The 21,001-nt window shown below is 33.8% G+C and overlaps 1 pseudogene; it reads right to left on the bottom strand.

The window, feature by feature from the left end:
* Positions 1–7,622: 7,622 nt before the first annotated feature.
* LOC135363728 (large ribosomal subunit protein P1-like) lies at positions 7,623–17,645 on the bottom strand (annotated as a pseudogene).
* Positions 17,646–21,001: the final 3,356 nt, after the last annotated feature.

Genomic DNA, 21,001 nt, shown 5'->3' with positions numbered 1-21,001 from the left:
ATAGAAGACACTGAGAAATGGTGATATTATGGATGACGTAATAACTCCTTAGAGCAAATACAGGAATGAGTTTTTAAGGCTGTTCCTATAATAGCTTTTGGTGAAATAACACTGCTGTACTCAAATAATTTGGTAGGGTTCCAAGACCAAGTAATCTATGTACAAACTACTTGATTGCATGGCCTAATCCATGTTTAAATCCTTAATTGTCTGCAAAGATAAATGGGCTCTGTATGCTTCACAGCCTCCTTCCAAGTAACATTATAGTATCTGTCAGTCTGCTTTTTGTAAAAGGTTAAGAAGCTTAAAAAATGCTCATAACTGTTTGTGCCATGAATGATGATAAATTTGAATTATTTCAAGAGCTGGGTGAAAAACACAAATGCCAATGCCTTCAGAAATAATACTTTAGAGGCAATATTCATCTTCTTATGTGAAACAATGTTTTGATGTAGACCGTTTTATTTTTTTATCATTGTATATGTTGAAGTATGCACATGCATTAATAAATGAGTGAGATCAAAAAGAAAAGGAGAAAGGGGATTTTTTTTTTTTTTTGAGAGGAAGAGAGAGAGAAAGAGAGGGAGAGAGGGATGGGAGGGGCAGAGGGAGAGAGTATCCGAAGCAGGGTCCACACACAGCTCAGAGCCCGAAGCAGGGCTGGATCTCACCACCCTGAGATCATGACCTGAGCTGAAATCAAGAATCAGATGCTTAACTGACTGAGTCACCCAGGCGCCCCAGAAAGGGAAGTCTTGTAATATTAGCCAAGTACTCACCACAATTATTTCTTTTCTTCTTATAGATTTCAAAATATTTGCATGTGTTAAAAATTGAAAAGATGATATGAACAGAAGAGAGGAGTAGTTTTCAATCTTAGCCAACTATTGAATTGTAAAGTATAAAACACTATCAAATTAAATTAAAAATGCTAAAAAATATAAGAAATATGCCAAAACCAATCAAAAGAGGTGGAAGAGAATTGAGATCACAAAGAATACTAATTAATGCTCAAAGATAAATTTAATCACTACATTTTGCAGCTCAACAGAAGAGGCACAATTTATCGGTTGTGCAATATCTGCCCTGTCCATTTCATGTCTATACTCTGAAGATTAAGGAAAGTGATGGACACAAAGGCATGTTGTAAACTGTAAATCACTGTCTTCATTATCTAAGTGGACATTATTTTACTTGCTTTTCACTGTCTGTGAAAGATTTTAAAATGTATGACTATGTAAATTTGCTGAGCAAAACCTTAGATGCACACCTAAGCTTTATTAGATTCTCCCAAACTATTTCTTATATCATGGAGGATTGATGATTCCTGAGAATATGATGAAAATACAGTGACTGTAGTTAACAATAGGTATTGTGCACTTGTTGAGGGTAGGGATGCCTAGGTGGCTGAGTCTGTTAAGTGTCTGCCTTCGGCTCAGGGTCCTGGGATGAGTCCCATATCGGGCTCCTTGCTCAGCGGGGAGCCTGCTTCTCCCTCTCCCACTCCCCCTGCTTGTGCTCTCTCTCTGACAAATAAATAAATAAAATCTTTTAAAAAAATTTGTTGAGGGTAGATCTCATGTTAAGTGTTCTTAGCCTATCCCCCCCAACATTAAACAGAAACAAAGGGACACAAAGAAGCCTTTGGAGGTAATGGATATATTTATTACCCTGTTTATCTGATTGTGGTGACGGTAACATGAGTGTATAAATATGTCCAAACTCATCAAATTGTATACATTAATTATGTGTCATTTTTTGTATACTGATTGAATTTCAATAAATCTGGGGAGGGCGGGACATGTTAAAAAGTATCAAAAGTCAAACATGAGAGCCAGAGCAAAGCTTGCAAAACAACAGTTCCTTTTTTGTAATGCTTACTCCCCAATAAATGTAAGTGTGAACTTACTAGAATCCATAGAGCATATTTCCGTTTCTGTCTCATGGTAGTTATCATCATAGGTATGCCCTATCTCCCATTATAATTGTAAACTGAATTTATGTGTGTATGTACATATGTACATATGTGTGTATGTATATGCATATATACATATTCCAGTGCTCAAAATAATGATATGGTCGATACAGTGGTATGAATGGCAATAGCAGGGTTTGTTCACTAATTATTCCATGATATTTATACTTCTTTAGGTACAGACTATCTGATGATAAACATGTCATGTCACCCTAAAGACCAGCTCATTAGGTAAAGACATGTACAGATACTGTAGTATCATGGCAGGAAACCTAAAAAAAAAAGAAAAGCATTAGAAATGGAGCAAAATAAAAGGAGAATCACAAAGAAAAATGTATTGGCAAAATTCTTCACATCCAAGAATGTTAAGGGGAAAAGTGAGTCCTGGGAAGTGTATCCACTTACATGCTTTAATTCTGATCTCATGCTCATCAAATCACTTTCTGACTTCTGTATGTCCTCCCCAGACATTCCCATGGGAAACAGGAATAAACAGAGTAGATACTCAAGATAAATTTTTAAACAAAAAAAAATGGATGACTATTACAATTCAGGATTAACTCTGAACTTTTTTACTTTATATCTTTGCTTATCTGTCTACAAATTACAAACTTCCAAATTACTTCACATTTCATTTTTTTTTTTTTAATTTATAGGGTATCTATGCCTGATTTTCTTGTCGAGGCTAAAGATACTTGGAAATAGGACTGTGCTTTACACTCATTCAGAGTAAGTTCACAGTACATATTTATTCTTCAGTTTCTCACGATAAAAATAAAAACAACATCCAATTTGTAATTCCATGTATCAAATAAGAGATAGTAACATTGCCAATTTATTTTTCCTTTAGTGGCTCAGAATATAGAAGAAATTTGTAATTTCTGAGCCTCAGCATCTGGAAGTATGTGTTTAAATTTCAAATTATAGTATCAATTAAACACATATGCAAATCACTTTTTAAAACAAAAACTAAGAGGATACCATGAAAGACACATGTGTGTACAATGGAATATTTTCAGTTAGAAGAGTGTTTTCCAAAGGTTCCTGGGTGGCTCAGGTGTTTAAGCATTGACTCTTTTAAATTTTTTTTTTTTTTAAGATTTTATTTATTTATTTGAGAGAGAGAGAATGAGAGACAGAGAGCATGAGAGGGAGGAGGGTCAGAGGGAGAAGCACACTCCCCGCCGAGCAGGGAGCCCGATGCGGGACTCGATCCCGGGACTCCAGGATCATGACCTGAGCCGAAGGCAGTCACTTAACCATCTGAGCCACCCAGGCGCCCCTAAGCATTGACTCTTGATCTCAGCTCAGGTCTTGATCTCAGGGTCCTGAGTTTAAGCCCAGAGTTGGGCTCCACACTGGGTCATAGAGTCTACTTAAAAAAAAAAAAAAAGTGTTTTCCACAAAATGATTATTACCATTGAAGTAACTAGAAACATAATGTATCTCACCGAAAAGGCTGAAAATTTTAAGGTTCCATTTCAGGTTTCTAGAGCCATTCCTATTTTTTCAGAGTAAAAACTCCAAAAGCACATTTGAACTCATCCAGGTTTCTCTATGCCTTCCTCCTCATTCCACCTGCCGTCTTCATCACTACTGTTTGTAGCTAATAACTTGGTTTTCAGTTAAACTGTATACCTAAAAAAAAAGAAAAGAAAAGAAAAGAAAAATCTACTCACTTGTGCAATGAATTCCTAAACAACTGTCAAGTCAATAAAATAATGTATTTTCAAGATTTCTTATGTTTATACAATTTTTTTTTACCGTGAGACAGCATCAAGTAAATATTTGTTAAAACAATGCAGTATCTGCTCAATAAATGTTATTGATTCAGCCACTAACATGTTTATAGTCCATCAAAATATAATATTTCTATTTAGCTTTAGTATATTGAAATAAAAACAGAGCTAAATCATTTTATAGACTCTCTTCCGACCATACCTTCAAATTAGATATCAGAACATGCTATTACATTTACTGACTTGAATATACCACAAAACATATTTTAAGGTGTTTGATACTTTAAATAAATCATTAAAATAGAAAATAAATTAGGGGCGCCTGGGTGGCTCAGTCGTTAAGCGTCTGCCTTCGGCTCAGGTCAGGATCCCAGGGTCCTGGGATCGAGCCCCACATCGGGCTCCCTGCTCAGCAGGAAGCCTGCTTCTCCCTCTCCCACTCCCCCTGCTTGTGTTCCCTCTCTCGCTGTCTCTCTCTCTCTGTCAAATAAATAAAATCTTTAAAAAAAAAGAAATTAGAAAAAAATATATGCTGCATGTACAATTGCAACTTAGTCATAACTAATAGGAATGAGCGTCCTCTTAGTTCTCAATTACAGACATGTTATTATCTTTTGAGGTTATACTAGGTGGTTCCTAAGATCATACTAGTCCACGACTTTGAGATATATATATAGTTAGATAGATAGGTATATGGTATGAATGGATGAATAAATACAAGAGCTACTGTGATTTAGAAAATGGTGATGATATAGTGATTGTTTTGATGAAAAGTATAGTTGTTTTGTCCTTGGATACCTCCTCTGGGATTGAAGAGCTTCACTTTGGATTTTGTAATAACTTATAGTTTACATAGAACAGTATTTCCTTTTAAAATTAGGCTGAATGTTTTGCTGCCCTCACCAGGATACCATAGCATATGCAACTCCTAATTTCATTGAGAAGAATTTTGAATATTTGCATATACACATAAAATCTTACTGGAAGCCTTATTATACATCTAATTTTTTTGTTCATTCATTTGTTCATTCACTCATTCATTCAACTTTAAAATTAAGGCACTAGCAATATCAAAGAAAGCCAACTGAAAACTAGCAGTAGTTATTAGCAATAAAAGTATGCTGGTAAGGGAAATTTTTGTTTTATAGTAATTTATAATTATGAAGGCTAAAATAATAAGCTTATTTTGTGTAGACTAATACAATTATTTATCATGTACAATTAAATTATAGAATATAAGGCATGCATTTATTTTAGCAGCTCCATAATAACAATAGATCCATAGTTTATATAAAATGATAATTATTTAAGTATAAGGAAAAACATCCCCTTGTCTGGTGAAAAAAAGTACTCATTCGATGGCAAAAGCATATCTCTGATGAAAGCCAGGGAGAATGGTTGAAGCAATCAGAGAAATCTACAGAGCACTTCACTCTTCTGTAGGCCTTCAAAATATAATGGGATATATTATTATCTACATACTTTTCCTCAAAGGTCTCTTTTTTTTTTCTTTCAAAGTAATGGCCACTGATAATTCCTTACCTTTTTACACTGTATTTCTCTTTTATGAGAAAATTATACTGTTTTCGGAGCTCCTTAATATTTAGAAGGTTAGCTTTATTATCATGGAAAGATCTATATTTATGAGTTCTCATCAGCTATAATTCTTGAAGAAAAACACTTGTAGACCTTGAGGGCAATATGCTAAATAACATATGTCAGACAGAGAGAGACAAATAGTGTACAATATCACTTATACGCGGAATCTAAGTAAGCAGATCTCGTAGAAACAGAGTAGAATAGTGGTTACCAGGGCCTGCAGGGTGGGGGAACTGGGGATGTTGTAAAAGGGTACACACACTTTCACTTTAGAAGGTGAATTAATTCTACAGATCTAATGCACAGCTTAGTGATTATAGTCAATAATACTATACTTCAAAGTTGCCATGAGATCTTAAATGTTCTCACCACAAAAAAGAAATAATTATGTGATCTATTAGAAGTGTTAAATAATGCAATGATGGTAATCATAGTTCAATATGAAGATGTATTAAATCAACAGGCAGGACACCTTATACTTACACAAGTCTATCTCAATAAGAAATGTGGCAGGGTGCCTGGGTAGCACAGTTGGTTAAGCGTCTGACTCTTGCTTTAGGCTCAGGTGGAGAGATGGAGCCCTGCATTGGACTCTGAGCTCAGTGCAGAGTCTGCTTAAGACTTTCTCTCCCTCTCCCTCTGCCCACCCCCTGCCCCTGCTCTCTCTCTCCAATAAATAAATCTTTAAAAAATGTGGTAAGTATAAGGTACAAAAAAGGAAAGAAAAACTTTACTTTAGATTTTTATGGTAACAAAGGACAATAGCTATCATCCATGCTTTTAAACTTTGATGAGTACAGACTGGTGAAATTAGATATATTCTGTGATTTCTCTGGCAGAGCTTTGGATGCTATATAATAAACCATAGTCCAGATTATAGAGATAAATAATGAAAACATTTGTCCTTTACCTGAGAGTTTGTTCTTAAAAAAAAATACATGTACATACATGCATACATATATATTTGGTAACTATGGTTAATATACATATATTATATTCTTGAGATTTGCTGAGAGTAGATCTTAAGTGTTTTCACCACACACACACACAAAGGTAACTATGTGAGGTGATAGATATGCATTAGCTTGATTACAGTAGTCATTTCACAATGTATATGTATATTAAAACATCACATTTTCCATTCTAAATATATATAATTTTTATTTGTCAATTTTAGCTCAATAAAGCTAGGGGAAAAAGCTAAAACAAATAGTTTTATGTCCAAAATTTTAAAAAATGTAAGAAATGAAAACAGTTTTTGAAAAATACATTGTTGAAACAGATTAATGATTATATTTGATAAACTGTGTATAACGGGTATATGAGTTTTTATTTCATTCTTCATTTTAATATGTATCTATCTTCATTTTTTCTTGATGAATCCTCAAGAAAAATGTATCTCTTTTATTACTCTTTTCAAGTGGTGCTTTTTTTTATTGTCAATTTTTTTGTTTGTTTGTTTACCTTCTCCTTTGAATCTTTGTTCTCTAATCCGTTAATTTCTTCTCTCATATTAAGTGGTTCCTGACTTCTTTGGATTTATTAAATGTTCTTTTTCAGAATTAAGTTAGCTATTTTGCTCACTATTTCATCTTTTTATTCTCTTCTAATAGAAATTATAAATCTATCATTTTTTTCAATATATCCTTATCCATTGTTTTAATACATATTTCCATTGACTTCCATTTTTCTGTGATATATAAGTTTATTTGGTGATATTTAAAAGTGCATTTTAAGATTTCTATACTTTTTATTTTTGATACTGATTTCTAAGTTAAATTGCATTGTGGTCCAAGCATCTGATCAGTCTCACTACCATACTTTACAAATGTCAAACCCAATCAGTTGCAATACATATTTACTTTAAGAATGCATTTTCTTTAAACATTGGATGTTGCATTCTCATGTTCAGATATTTTATATTCTATAATTTTGTTTATTTGAATATCAAATATTTGATTCAGGCATGTTTATTTCCTATAATGCAATGGATTTTTTCCCAAAATTTCATCAAAATTAGATTACTTTTTGCTCATATATTTATGTTATTTTATGAGACATTAATCCATTTTCTTTGATATTACTATGAATAAACCTTTTTCTAGGTATTTAGTATATATTTGTTGTCATCCTTACTCTCATCTTCTCTGTTTTCCTATATATTAGCTATGGCTGTTAGAAACAGGGCATAGCAGCCAATTTTAGATCTTAACTGGCAAACTTATTTTTATTCATCATCATCCCTGATACATTTGTTTTTAATTTTTTTTAAGAGTTCAGCTTTTTATTGAACAGGTTACAAAAGACGTTTAGTCAAAAAGAGTAAAGCCCATGTCATCATCAGACAACTGATTCCTCTTTCTTTGCTTCCACTTTCTTCTCCTCAGCTGGGGCAGCGGTGGTGAAAGGAGCAGGACCTTCTGCTGGTGTAGCACCAGCTGCTGGGACGGGTCCACCCATTCCTACATTGCACATGAGGCTGCCCATATAGACGTTGGCCAGGTCCTTTGCAAAGAGCCCTGGCCAGAAAGTTCAACATTTTCACCCGATGCTTTAATAAGGGCACTGATCTTATCCTCCATTACGGTCACCTCAACGCCATTCAGGATGATGGCCGAGTAGATGCGGGCGAGCTCAAGGTGCAGGCGAGGGCTGCCCGGGGATGGCGCTAGTCACGGGATAAAGAGAGAGCCTCACCCCAACGCGGCTTTTGTTTCCTCAGAAAGACCGACACCTTAGCGGCAGGTGAGGAAAAGCTTTCCTGATATATATGGATTTATTTCTACCTACATATTTTGTCTCTTCCATTTGCCCCCCCCTTTTTATGTGCTTTTTATCTTGTCTTATTCTGATAGAACTTTTTCCTCTTATTCCAACTTTTCCATCTACTATTTTAGAATTTAGGCATTCTATATTTTTTAAAAGATTATTTATTTATTTATTTATTTATTTATTTATTTATTTATTTATTTGAGAGAGAGAGAGATTGACAGAATGAGCGGGAGGAAGGGCAAAGGGTAAAACAGACTTCCTGCAGAGCAGGGAGCCCAACGTGGGACTCAATCCCCTGACCTTGGGTTCACAACCTGAGCCGAAGGCAGACGCTTAACCGACTGAGCCACCCAGTAGCACTATGCATTCTATTTTTATAATGTTAGTGGTTATGCTAGAAACTTTACCATGCTACTTAAGTCAATGAGGCTAAAAATCTAAACTTAAGTTATTTAATTATCTTCATCCTTAACAATGCAAAAGCTTTGGAAGACATTAACTGCAATCGCTCTTCACAGATCACATGCTACTATAGTTCAGTTTAATAAGATAATTTTTGTTTGACTTTGTTTCTTTGATTTATTCATATATGTACAATATCTTGCTTATATTCTTTCTTTATCTCAGTCCTTTCTTTTGAGATCATTTTCTGTTAGATCAATAAAGTTATAACTTCTTTGATCTCAAGCTGCTTCACTGTTTATGATAATGTGACTCAAATGTAAGTCTCATTAATTTGTATGGAAACTCTTTCTCCAGGGAAGGTTTAGAATCTATTCTTTATCTTTCAAAGTCATTAGTCATTTACTCTTTGAGCACTCGTCAAGTCTATGCAGCCTAGATACCTGTCTTTCTGATAAATTTCTTTCTATTGGCTTTTATTTTCTTTGCTCTTTATCTAGAGTTCATATTTAGTTGTATTTTGGGTCTTTCATGAGCATATCTTCCCTCATTTTATTCTTTAGTTCTATATCCTTGGTATATTACTTGACTTTTCTAAGTTGTCTATTATTTTTTAATTTAATTTTAGAAATACTATTGATTTTCAAGAGCTTCCTACTTCCTATTTGCTTCTTATGTTATATTTTTCTTATATTGTGAATGCAGTGTTTAAGTGATATACAGTTATTTTAAAATCATCTTCTTTTCCTCAGGCTGTTTCCTGTAGAGCAGTGGTTCTCAACTGGAGATGATTTAGTCCTCTTGGGACATTGGTAATGTGTGGAGACAATTTTGATTATCACAAATAGGACGGACATGCTATTGGTTTCTACTGTATATCATTTCCAAGATGTTAATAATGCCATGGCTGAGAAACTCTGCTTTAGATTCACTTTTAAAATCTCAATCTTTCATTGTTCTACGGCTCTTAGGATGTCCTTTCATATTTAAAGATCTATTTATTTACTTGAGAGAGAGCGTGGGAGAAGGAAGAGGGGCAGAGGGAGAGAGAGAATCTCACACAGACTTCACACTGAGTGCGCAGCCCAATGCAGGGACTAAATCTCATGACTTGAGCTGAAACCAAAAGCTGGACGCTTAACCGACTGAGCCATCCAGGTGTCCCTGTCCTTTCATATTTAAAAATGAGACAATAAAAAGTTGGTTTGGTACTTGTGTGATTTTGTCAGTGGTAAGCTTTGTCACAGGATGAGTACAACAGAAACAAGAATTTATACTTGGCATTCAATTGTTTTAGAAAAAAATCCTTTAAATCTTTGCCCAAGTACCTAGCTTCCAGGCCTTTATGAGATGGTACAAGAGGTGATAGAATATTATGCTCATATACAGAAGCCATATGTTGAATCCTCTTGTTTAGAACCATACATCAATCTCACACTTTATTGTATGTAGGATTCTCAAGTTTCTACTTTTCCTAGGGTTCTCCTATGACAAGTCTTTGCTATTTCAGTCCTTCCATTTGTACTAGAAGCTACAGCTATTGCTGTCCCATTTCACCACTTGCAACTTCTTTATTTGCTCTCAGCATTTAGAATTTTATTGAATCTCTGAAGAATGTTCTTTACTCATCCTCTTGAATATTATGAGCTTTTAATTTTAGGATTGTCACATTTCACCATACTGAGGTTTTGGATGTAAAGAAGATAGACATGCAGAAGGTATTGATCGCTTGGCAGAGGTCATTGAAGAATATTTGCTTTTTTCACTTTTGGATGAATCATTGGAAAATATTAAAAGCAGTAATCTCTTTTTCACCATAGTTGAGGTGATTTTTTTAATATGCTTATCAAAAAAGATAATTGTCCTGATACTCAGAACCTTTTAACAGCTCCCAATTGCATTTTAGCTAAAACATAAAGTCCTTATCATGATTTCCTACTCAAAGTGTTTGATGATGGCCCCTGTCTATCTCTGTAATATCACTCCTGTGATCACTTCAGAGCAACCACATTTATATTATTCCTCCAAAGAATTAAGCTCTCTTCAAGCTTAGAGATATTATATATGCTGTTCCTTTTGTCTGGGAAAATTTTTCTAACTGAAGTATTGCTTCCACCAAGAGACCTTCTCAGACCACCACCTATTCCCTATCTTAATGTCTAGTTGTAATAATTTCCTGTTTTGCTCCATATTTTTCTTTCAAAGCACTTTTACATTTTGTAACTATTACATAGTCACTCTATGTGACTATTGTAAATACCTTTCCCTTCTACAAAGTTAAAAGTTTTATGAGGGCATGGATAACATCTTTTCAGTGAACATAGTATTCTCAGTACATATGACAGTGCCTAGGACAGATTAGGCAGTAATTACATAATTATAAATGAGTTAACAACACTAAAAAAATGCTATTTGTATTTTTTTAAAAGATTTTATTTATTTATTTGAGAGACAGAGAATGAGAGAGAGCAAGCACATGAGAGGGGGGAGGGTCAGAGGGAGAAGCGGACTCCCCGCCGAGCAGGGAGCCTGATGCGGGACTCGATCCAGGGACTCCAGGATCATGACCTGAGCCGAAGGCAGTCGCTTAACCAACTGAGCCACCCAGGCGCCCAATGTTATTTGTATTTTTGATGTTGTCAAGAATTGTGATGACTCTCTTTTTATTTTTTTAAAGATTTTTTAATTTGAGAAAGAGAGAGAGCGCGTGCATGCACAAGGTGGGGGTGGGGCAGAGGGAGAGGGAGAAGCAGACTCCTCACTGAGCAGGGAGCCATATACAGGGCTCCATCCTAGGACCCTGAGATCATGACCTGAACCGAAAGCAGATGCTTAACTAGTTGACTTACCCACCCAGATGCCCTGTGATGACTCTCTTTTTAATAGATAAGCTTTAGTTACCTAAAGTTTAATCACTGAATAAATGGAAGATTACTATGTATCATGAAGAATGGGGAATATCTTGTAACTTGTGTATGCATATGTGTCTATGCGTATTTTATTTTAATCTTGAAGTGACCAAAAGTCCTCATATTTTTAATGCTACCCAATATCTTAGAGGTCAATACTAGATTATAACTTTTCTTGGTTTTTCGATCTCTCTCTCTCTTTCCCCTTCTGACATATACAAAGAGTTATGTGATCATGCCGACTTTCTCACAGTGTTAATTTTGCTGGTGACATGGCATTAATATCTTTGGTATATACTATTATGAACAAAAATGCCTGAAAATTATGGTCTTGAAACACTATTATATCATAAATTCCATGAGTTCAGTAATTAAACCTACATACTATTGTTTTTTTCAGAAATATTAAGACAAAATATTTCTATGTTTTACATTTGATATAGAATTTTCATCACTGAATAACAAAGCTCATGGGCAGATTTGTGTTTCTCATATAAACCCCAAATTTCATATTTTTGAAAAGAACTGTGGGCTATTACTTGATATAGTAAATTTCCATTAGGTTTTAAAGCCACAAATAAGCACTTTACCGAAGTCCTCATTAATCTGAATCAGTAAATAGATGCTTTATATCTAGATAATGGAGAAATAGAATTCTGTAAAGAGCTGTAGTAATGTTCACATCAGAATAGTTTCTCCAAATGTCCTCTCCACTAAATTACTTCATTATAATCATAAAAATGTAACTTTACGATTACATCAATGTTATATCCCTCTGCAATTGCATATGCCTTTTGACTTTTCAATACATGTCTGTATTGAGAGAAGAGTATCATGTTGAAAAATTAGGCCTGCCTTGCCTCAAAGACAAGTAATTTTATTCAGAATTCTTTTTGTTTAAGCATTTCACTACTGTCCAAGCTTTAATCAATTCCAAGTGCTGAATTCTGTGTTGGCTTATGTGTATTTGTAAGTAAAATTTTTGGAGCTTTGTGGATACATGGCATTCTTATTAGCACCTGTTTACATCTGTGAGGTAATTACTATCTAATACACTGGTCTAATCCACACAGTTGTCATTGGTGGACACCTGGTCTAAACAATTTATCTAATTGTAAAATCCACACTCTTGCACTGAAGGCTATACTCTTAATTTATGATATATTTTACTGATGCTGATCACCTTGGAGTCTTAACATCTTAACGTAAGCGCAAGAAAAAGTATTTGCTTCAAATACATATTACATTAAATGTCATATTATAGTAAATAAATAAAATATTGCTGAAACCAAAATATGGGATATGGAGATAACTAAAAATCTGCAATTCAGACTTGTAGGTAGTAATACCATACAGTTCACATGCTAATATGGCAAGACAAATCAAATTGAAATATTACACAAAAATAGGTTTTCATTATAGTCCATATCTTCTGCTTCTGGTGGTCTGTCTCTGTCTCTGTCTCTCTTTATATACACAAAATGTAAAACTTTGTCTTTTATGTCAAATTTTGAATAAAAAATCTGATTTGTGTGCCGTAATCATAATGACCTCATCTCAGGGCAATAATGGAGTTTTTTTTTTGCTCTCACTCTTACACTCAAGAGAGAAAATATATGAGATCATTGTCATTTGGAATTGGCCCAGAGGCAAGATGAGTTACGAAGAACACAGTTGGAAGGTAAGCTTTATGAGAAAAGGGATCTTGTTCTTAATGATGGCTTTCGCCCAACACCAGCTCAGTGTCAAGCACAGGAGTGGAATAAAATTTTACTTAATAAGTATCTGTTAATTCAATGAATGACTATAATAATATCATTTCTATGACTATATTTATGCTAAATAGGTATATTTAAAAATATATATAACCATTTACCTACTTCTAAAATGACAGTCCAAATCTTAAATTTTTTTTCTTAAATTTCTTTTTTTGCTCAAGTCCATATATGTACTGTAATAAACTACTGGATAAAAAACATCTGTTAAAAATTTTTGGCTCGGGCGCCTGGGTGGCTCAGTTGGTTAAGCGACTGCCTTCGGCTCAGGTCATGATCCTGGAGTCCCTGGATCGAGTCCCGCATCAGGCTCCCTGCTCGGCAGGGAATCTGCTTCTCCCTCTGACCCTCTTCCCTCTCATACTCTCTGTCTCTCATTCTCTCTGTCTCAAATAAATAAATAAAATCTTTAAAAAAAAATAAAAAAAAAATAAAAAAATAAAAATTTTTGGCTCAAGGGGTGCCTGGGTGGCTCAGTCGTTAAGCGTCTGCCTTCGGCTCAGGTCACGATCCCAGGGTCCTGGGATCGAGCCCCGCATGGGGCTCCCTGCTCGGCAGGAAGCCTGCTTCTCCCTCTCCCACTCCCCCTGCTTGTGTTCCCTCTCTCCCTGTCTCTCTCTGTCAAATAAATAAAATCTTTAAAAAAATTTTTTTTGGGAGGCTTAAGGGATGCCTAGCTGTCTCAGTCAGAAGAGCATGGGACTCTTGATCTTGGGGTCGTGAGTTTGAGCCCCATGTTGGGTGTAGAGATTACTTAAAAAAAAGTAAAAAAAAAATTGGCTCAATATATTTATTGTGGCATAAACTAATTTAGCTACATTATTTTTGATTGATTGAATAATTATGCAGGCATCATTTATAATGATTCAAATCAATTAAAAAAAAACTCTCCCTTTTAAGTCAAAATCAGGCAATTTCCCAACATGATAATGCTTTGCTTTGGGTGGCAACAAATTAAAAAAACATAGTCATTATTAGATTTATTGGATGCAAGTCAAAGAAATAAAATTTTTTGAGAATTTCTTTTTAACCCTTAAAATAATTTATCACATCAAGATCACCTATAAATAAGCTCTCTAAGAGCAAATAGTGAATTTTCTACCTCTTTATATATACAAAGTCCATGGTATAATATTGAGTTAGAACAAAAGGGCTTCTTGAATATGGTACTGAATACCTTCTACATGATCCAGGAAAGAGCAGATTCGTTTTTCTCCATTGTTTGAGATCTTGCCATTTGCAATGACGTGGATGGAACTGGAGGGTATTATGTTGAGCGAAATAAGTCAAACAGAGAAAGACATGTATCATATGATCTCACTGATATGAGGAATTCTTAATCTCAGGAAACAAACTGAGGGTTGCTGCAGTGGGGGGTGGGGTGGGAGGGATGGGGTGACTGGGTGATAGACACTGGGGAGGGTATGTGCTCTGGTAAGTGCTGTGAATTGTGCAAGACTGTTGAATCTCAGATCTGTACCTCTGAAACAAATAATGCAATATATGTTAAGAAAAAAAAAAGAAGAAGAAGAAGAAGGTAGCAGGAGGGGCGGGGGAAATCGGAGGGGTAGAGGAACCATGAGAGACGATGGACTCTGAAAAACAAACTGAGGGTTCTAGAGGGGAGGGGGATGGGAGGATGGGTTAGCCTGGTGGTGGGTATTGAGGAGGGCACATTCTGCATGGAGCACTGGGTGTTATGCACAAACAATGAATCATGGAACACTTCATCTAAAACTAATGATGTAATGTATGGGGATTAACATAAGAATAAAAAAAAAAGTGGAAAAAAAAACCCTTTAGGTGGCAGTGATAAGTAAAACCACTCTAAATTTCTGTATGTTTCCAAAATCATTTGCAAGAAAACTTTGAACACAAATATTGAATCAGATTATCAGATCTGGTAGAGATGGTTGTTTCTGTATTTCCTTCCAGTTTTATTAAGATAGCAAACTTTTTAAAGCCTTACTCTTCAATGAAATTTACTTATAGTTTTTATGTCATTTAAATTTATTGGATATATTTTGAAGTTATTAATGCTATGCATTCCTCTTGCATAGCGAAACTCTATTATGTGAGGCATCATCATTCTACTCCTATTCAAGAAGCTCTGGCCACCTCTTTGTTTATGATTTTGTTTTCCATTTAGGTTTTATTTAAGTCACAACGATCATAAATACAACATAGACCCTTATAGATCTTGATGCCATCTTTTATAGAATTTAACTTCGGTTTAGTAGCTATTTTGAGTTAATGAATATTTGATAAAATCTGAAAGGAATGTTGAATTTTCTAACAAGACATCTATATATCTCCCTCATTAACATCTGTGGTGTAGGTAACTACCTAATATCACAGGAAGTGAATATGTTTATATTTGAAACTGGCTATTTCAGGTAAAAATTTACACTCTGTAAAATCAATATTTATTTACTGAATGACCTCAAAGATACAAAAAAGGGTTATTTCATTTACTGAAAACAGTTAATATCATCTTATATTACTAATATATTTAGAATGTGAAACTTTCACAGTGCTAACACATTTGATGTCTAAGAAACTGTCTTGAAATAGCATACCGTTTATAGTCAATTATAAAAGATTAATGTTTAAACACAGAATCAAAATATCAAAAATGATTCTCAAATTATTACAAATTATTTTTTTATATTCTTTTTTTAGGTTTATGCATTTACTTAGTTTGAGCAAATTAAATTGGTACAAATCCAATTGGTACAAATATAAAAAGGTATTTTCAAATATAAATATTCATTTTTAATTTTATATACAACAAATTCAAATCAATATCTACAGAGAATTATAGTAACTAAGGATATAAACCATAAAAAAGGTTTAGTAAAACACTTTATTAGTAAATGTTATTTTTTATGTTTATATATAATGTTTTATTGTGTATATGTGTATGTATGTACTTTGTTCACACGTTGCTTTAAATTCAGGTCTTAATCTAAAGCAAAATGCTATTGCATAACCTGTGAAATACTATAATACCCAGTGCAAAATACTATTTTAATGTCAAATTGTAAAATATTTCATGTGTGAAATATGTGCATATATTCATGATCATGTAAGTTGAATATTAACAATATTTGGTTAGGAGCTTCCTGTCTCTTTTTCTCCCTTCAAAACACAAATATAATGAATATACCCACAAAAGTACTTTCATGGTATTATTTATGGAAAGCAAGTCAGAGAAAAAAGAAGCGTGGTAGAGATTACCTAAATATTTATTCTCTCAAATGATGACGGCATTACTCAGCATAAGGCAGAATTTGGATAAAAAGTTGTAACAATTTAAAGATGGAAAGCTTTTTGTGCAACAAAAACTCCCAAATTAAAGACCCATGTTTTTATTTTTAGATAGTAAAATAAAAATTTTTACTTCTACATAGTTTGTTTCTTTCATTATAGATGTAGTCCTACTAAACATATTTGCCCTCCATATATTAGTCTACTTTTTTCTGTGATTCTTTTTTTTTTTTTAAAGATTTTATTTATTTATTTGACAGAGAGAGACACAGTGAGAGCAGGAACACAAGCAGGGGGAGTAGGAGAGGGAGAAGCAGGCTTCCCGCGGAGCAGGGAGCCCGATAGGGGACCCGATCCCAGGACCCTGGGATCATGACCTGAGCCGAAGGAGACGCTTAACGACTGAGCCACCCAGGCGCCCTTTTCTGTGATTCTTTAACTACAAAATACTACCAGCAAACTCTTACTCCTTACATCATTATCCCATGCCTATTTGGCTAATACCAATGTAATATTTATATTAAAAAGCATTTTGATCTTAAAAAGTTATTCTCTATTACTGGGGTACCTATACATGATTTTTATGTTTTAAAGATATAGAGACAAATTATAAGGATATATATATCCTTAACTTGAAAAAATAAATATGTTGAGGATTACAGATGGATTTTTCTGCTATGCCAAAAAATTTAAATGTGTTTTTAATGCTCAAAGATTAACGACTCCAAAATAACAAAATCTAAATAGTTGTAATCATTTTCTCAGGAATAAAATTTATTTCTAATTTACCTTTATGGCTCTTTTCATGTGATTTTTTTTAATATATTGAACACTCTAGCTTTAATTAATTTCTTTGTTATAAATTAATTTTTCAATGGCAAAGCTATTATCTACTATACTTAATAGATGAATTCTATTTTCATGATTAGTTTATGCTATTTGTAGACACTAAAATTTTACTAAGATATTGAAAATTGCAGCATACAAACCATATTGTTTTTACTGTCTCTAAAAGTTATTATAATATACAGAAGGAAAAATGAAAAGCCAAACAATCACTTCAAAATCCATATGGTGACAAAATGATTGTTATAAAAACTTCAAATATAAACCTAGCAGTATAATAATCTATATTACCTTCTTGGAAAATTTGATTTGGGTAATTCTTTAGTAGCTTTTTAACTTCCTGCATTAAGATATCCATGAACCAGCACTTCAATTTCTACATACTCTGATTATATTTCTATAATATACACAAAAGAGGCATAAGTATAACATATTGTTCTCTGTTTCTTAATCATCCTTTTACTTCAAATTCAGCTTACATTGAGTCAACTATTTATATGACATTCACACATCTTTTACCATTTTATCTTCACAAGAAATTGTGTGGTTTACAAATCTTTTCTCACCTTACAGATAAGTAAATTGGGGGATAGAGAATATAAGTAACTTTGTAAAATTCACATAGTTGATAATTCCCAGACATGTTTACTTTTATTTATACTTCTGTAAGAGCTAATGATAATGGTATCTGAAATAAATTATTGCCTAATATCTGAACCAAGTCCCTGAAAAATGTTACCTGTGTTTCTTGCTAAAATTATTTTGCAAGTTTTGGATGGGATGGAATGATGTCTAGGGAAGGATTCAAAATATCTTATGGTGGAGGGAAGTGGGTGGCATATAGAAAAAACAAGATTGGCCATGGATGATACTCATTGAAGCTGAGTAGTGGGCAAATTAGGGTTTATTATATTCTAATTCCTGTTTTTGTATATGCTTGAATTTTTTTCATTAAAAATTTAAAAAAATGTATTGTAAGTACTTCATCCAACAACAGCAGAATGCACATTCTTCTCAAACTCACATGGAACATTCACCAAGATAGACCACATTCTGGGCCAAAAAACACACTTTAAAATTTTTAAAATAATAGAAATCATAATATCTTAGGGGCGCCTGGGTGGCTCAGTTGTTAAGCATCTGCCTTCAGCTCAGGTCATGATCCCAGGGTCCTGGGATCGAGCCCCGCATCGGGCTCCCTACTCGGCGGGAGGTCTACTTCTCCCTCTCCCACTCCCCCTGCTTGTGTTCCCTCTCTCACTGTCTCTTTCTGTCAAATAAAAAATCTTAAAAAAAAAAAGAAATCATAATGTCTTTCATACCACAATGGAATTAAACTAGAAATCAGTATCAGAAAGATAACTCAAAAGTCCCAATAGACACGGAGATTAAACAATATACATCTAACACACGGGTGAAAGAAAACACCTCAAGAGAAATGAAAAACATTTGGAACTAAATGAAAATGAAAACACACTTATTAAAATATGTAAGATGCGGCAAAAGCAGTGTTCAGAGGGTATTTATAGCATTGGGTATTTAAATTATAAAGAAAAAAGATTTAAAATCATGATTTAAGTTTCCATATTAGAAAATTTGAGAGAAAAGAGAAAATTAAACCCAAACAAAGCACAATAAAAGAAATAATAAGACTTAGAGCAGAAATCAATTAAATTACACACAGGAAATCAATAGAGAAAATCAACAAAACCAAAAACTGATTTTTTTTCACAAGATCAATAAAATCAAAAAGCTTCTATCTAGCCAGTCTAAGAAAAAAAGAGGAAAGATACAAATTACTAATATTAGAAGTGAAAGATGGTACATCACTGCAGATCCACGACCATTAAAAGGATAAAAAAAATAATTCTATAAAAAACCCTATGCTGGACATATTTGATAACCTAGGTAAATGGACCAGTTCCTTGAAAGATACAAACTACTAAGAGTTACACAAGAAGAAACAGATTTATATTTACTATATTTACTATATTTACTAAAGAAATTGATTCAATAATTAAGAACCTACACAAACAGAAAGCATCACGTTTAGGTGTGTTCACTGATGAATTCCACCAAACACAGAAGGAGAAATTATACCAATTCTCTACAGTTTCTTTCAGAAGATAAAAATACTCTTACCATATGACCCACCAATCATTCTCCTTGGTTTTAGCCTGAAGAAGTTGAAAATTTATGTCCACAGAAAAACCTTCACACAGAGGTGTAAAACAACTTTATTCATAATTGCCAAAGCTTGGAAGCAACCAGGATGTCCAACAGTAGGTAAATGGATAAACTTTGGTATATCCAGACATAGAAATGAAAGGGCATGAAGGAACCTTAACTACCTATTATAAGTAAAAGAAGCCAATCTGAACAAGTACATACTATATCATTTCAAATATATGACAGTCTGGAGAAGGTAAAACTATAGAGACAGTGAAAAGATCAGTAGTTGATAGAAATAGGGAGAGAGAATAGATGAATAGGTGGAGCACAGATGATTTTTAGGGTGGTGAAAATATTTTGTTTGATACCATAATAATGGATATATATCATTATGCATTTGTCCAAACCTATAGAATGCATAACATCAAGAGCGAATCCGAAGGTATACTATGGACTTTGATATGTCAATGTTGATTAATGAATTATAACAAATGTACCCTCTGGTGAGAGTTGTTGATAATGAGTGAGGCCATGCATTTGTGGAGGTAGGGGGTTTATGAAAAATCTCTGTATTTTCCTCTCAATTTTGTTCTGAACCTAAAATTGCTGTAAAAATTAAGCTCTTCTAAAAAAATGAGAAAAAATGTGTTGTAGGAAATACCTGTGGGAAGAAATAACATTGTAAACCTAGACTGAACGCCACACATACCTAATAAATCTAAACCAAATTTAAAAAAATATGGAGTGGGGGCGCCTGGGTGGCTCAGTCGTTAAGCGTCTGCCTTCGGCTCAGGTCATGATCCCAGGGTCCTGGGATCGAGTCCCACATCGGGCTCCCTGCTCTGCGGGGAGTCTGCTTCTCCCTCTCCCACTCCCCCTGCTTGTGTTCCCTCTCTCGCTGTGTCTCTCTCTGTCAAATAAATAAATAAAATCTTTAAAAAAAATAAAAAATAAAAATAAATTAAAAAATATGGAGTGAAATAATAAAAGCCCTAACCTCCTTCTTCTTCTTTTTTTTTTTTTTTTCTGTCCTGGTAAAACACTTTGGGTAGACAAGTAGAAATGACAGTAATATACTATCAGGGTCATGGATGGAGTTAAGTGAGGAAAAAAAAAATGTGACAACACAAGAAAAATATACCAATGAAGTTATATTTGAAATTATTACTAAAAAGAAAAGACACAGGATATAATACACATGATGGTATTATTTTATGAACAATTTATTTTGTTATATTTATATCATAGTTTTTGATAATGTGTAGTTTTTAAAATAACTATTGAACACTAACCCTGTTAATAAATTGTTTAAAATTTATAAATTAGAAGTTTCCTAATGACTCTTGCTCACTTACACAATATACTGAATTGTTTTCTATATCTTGTACCAGGAATTAGTTTGCCTGTGTTGAAAATTCACCTCTGCCATTTATTAGCTGTGTAATATTAGACATATTACTTAATCTTTGTATCCTTCAAAATCTTTACCATAAGTGAGGATAACATAGTATTTATTTTATACGTTTATTTTGAAGAGTCATG

The sequence above is a fragment of the Mirounga angustirostris genome, unplaced genomic scaffold, assembly GCF_029215605.1.
Source record: "Mirounga angustirostris isolate CCGP_5_RB_7025 unplaced genomic scaffold, mMirAng1.0.hap1 SCAF_3, whole genome shotgun sequence".
Taxonomy (NCBI): Eukaryota; Metazoa; Chordata; class Mammalia; order Carnivora; family Phocidae; genus Mirounga; species Mirounga angustirostris.
This window is presented reverse-complemented; position numbering and strand designations above follow the sequence as displayed.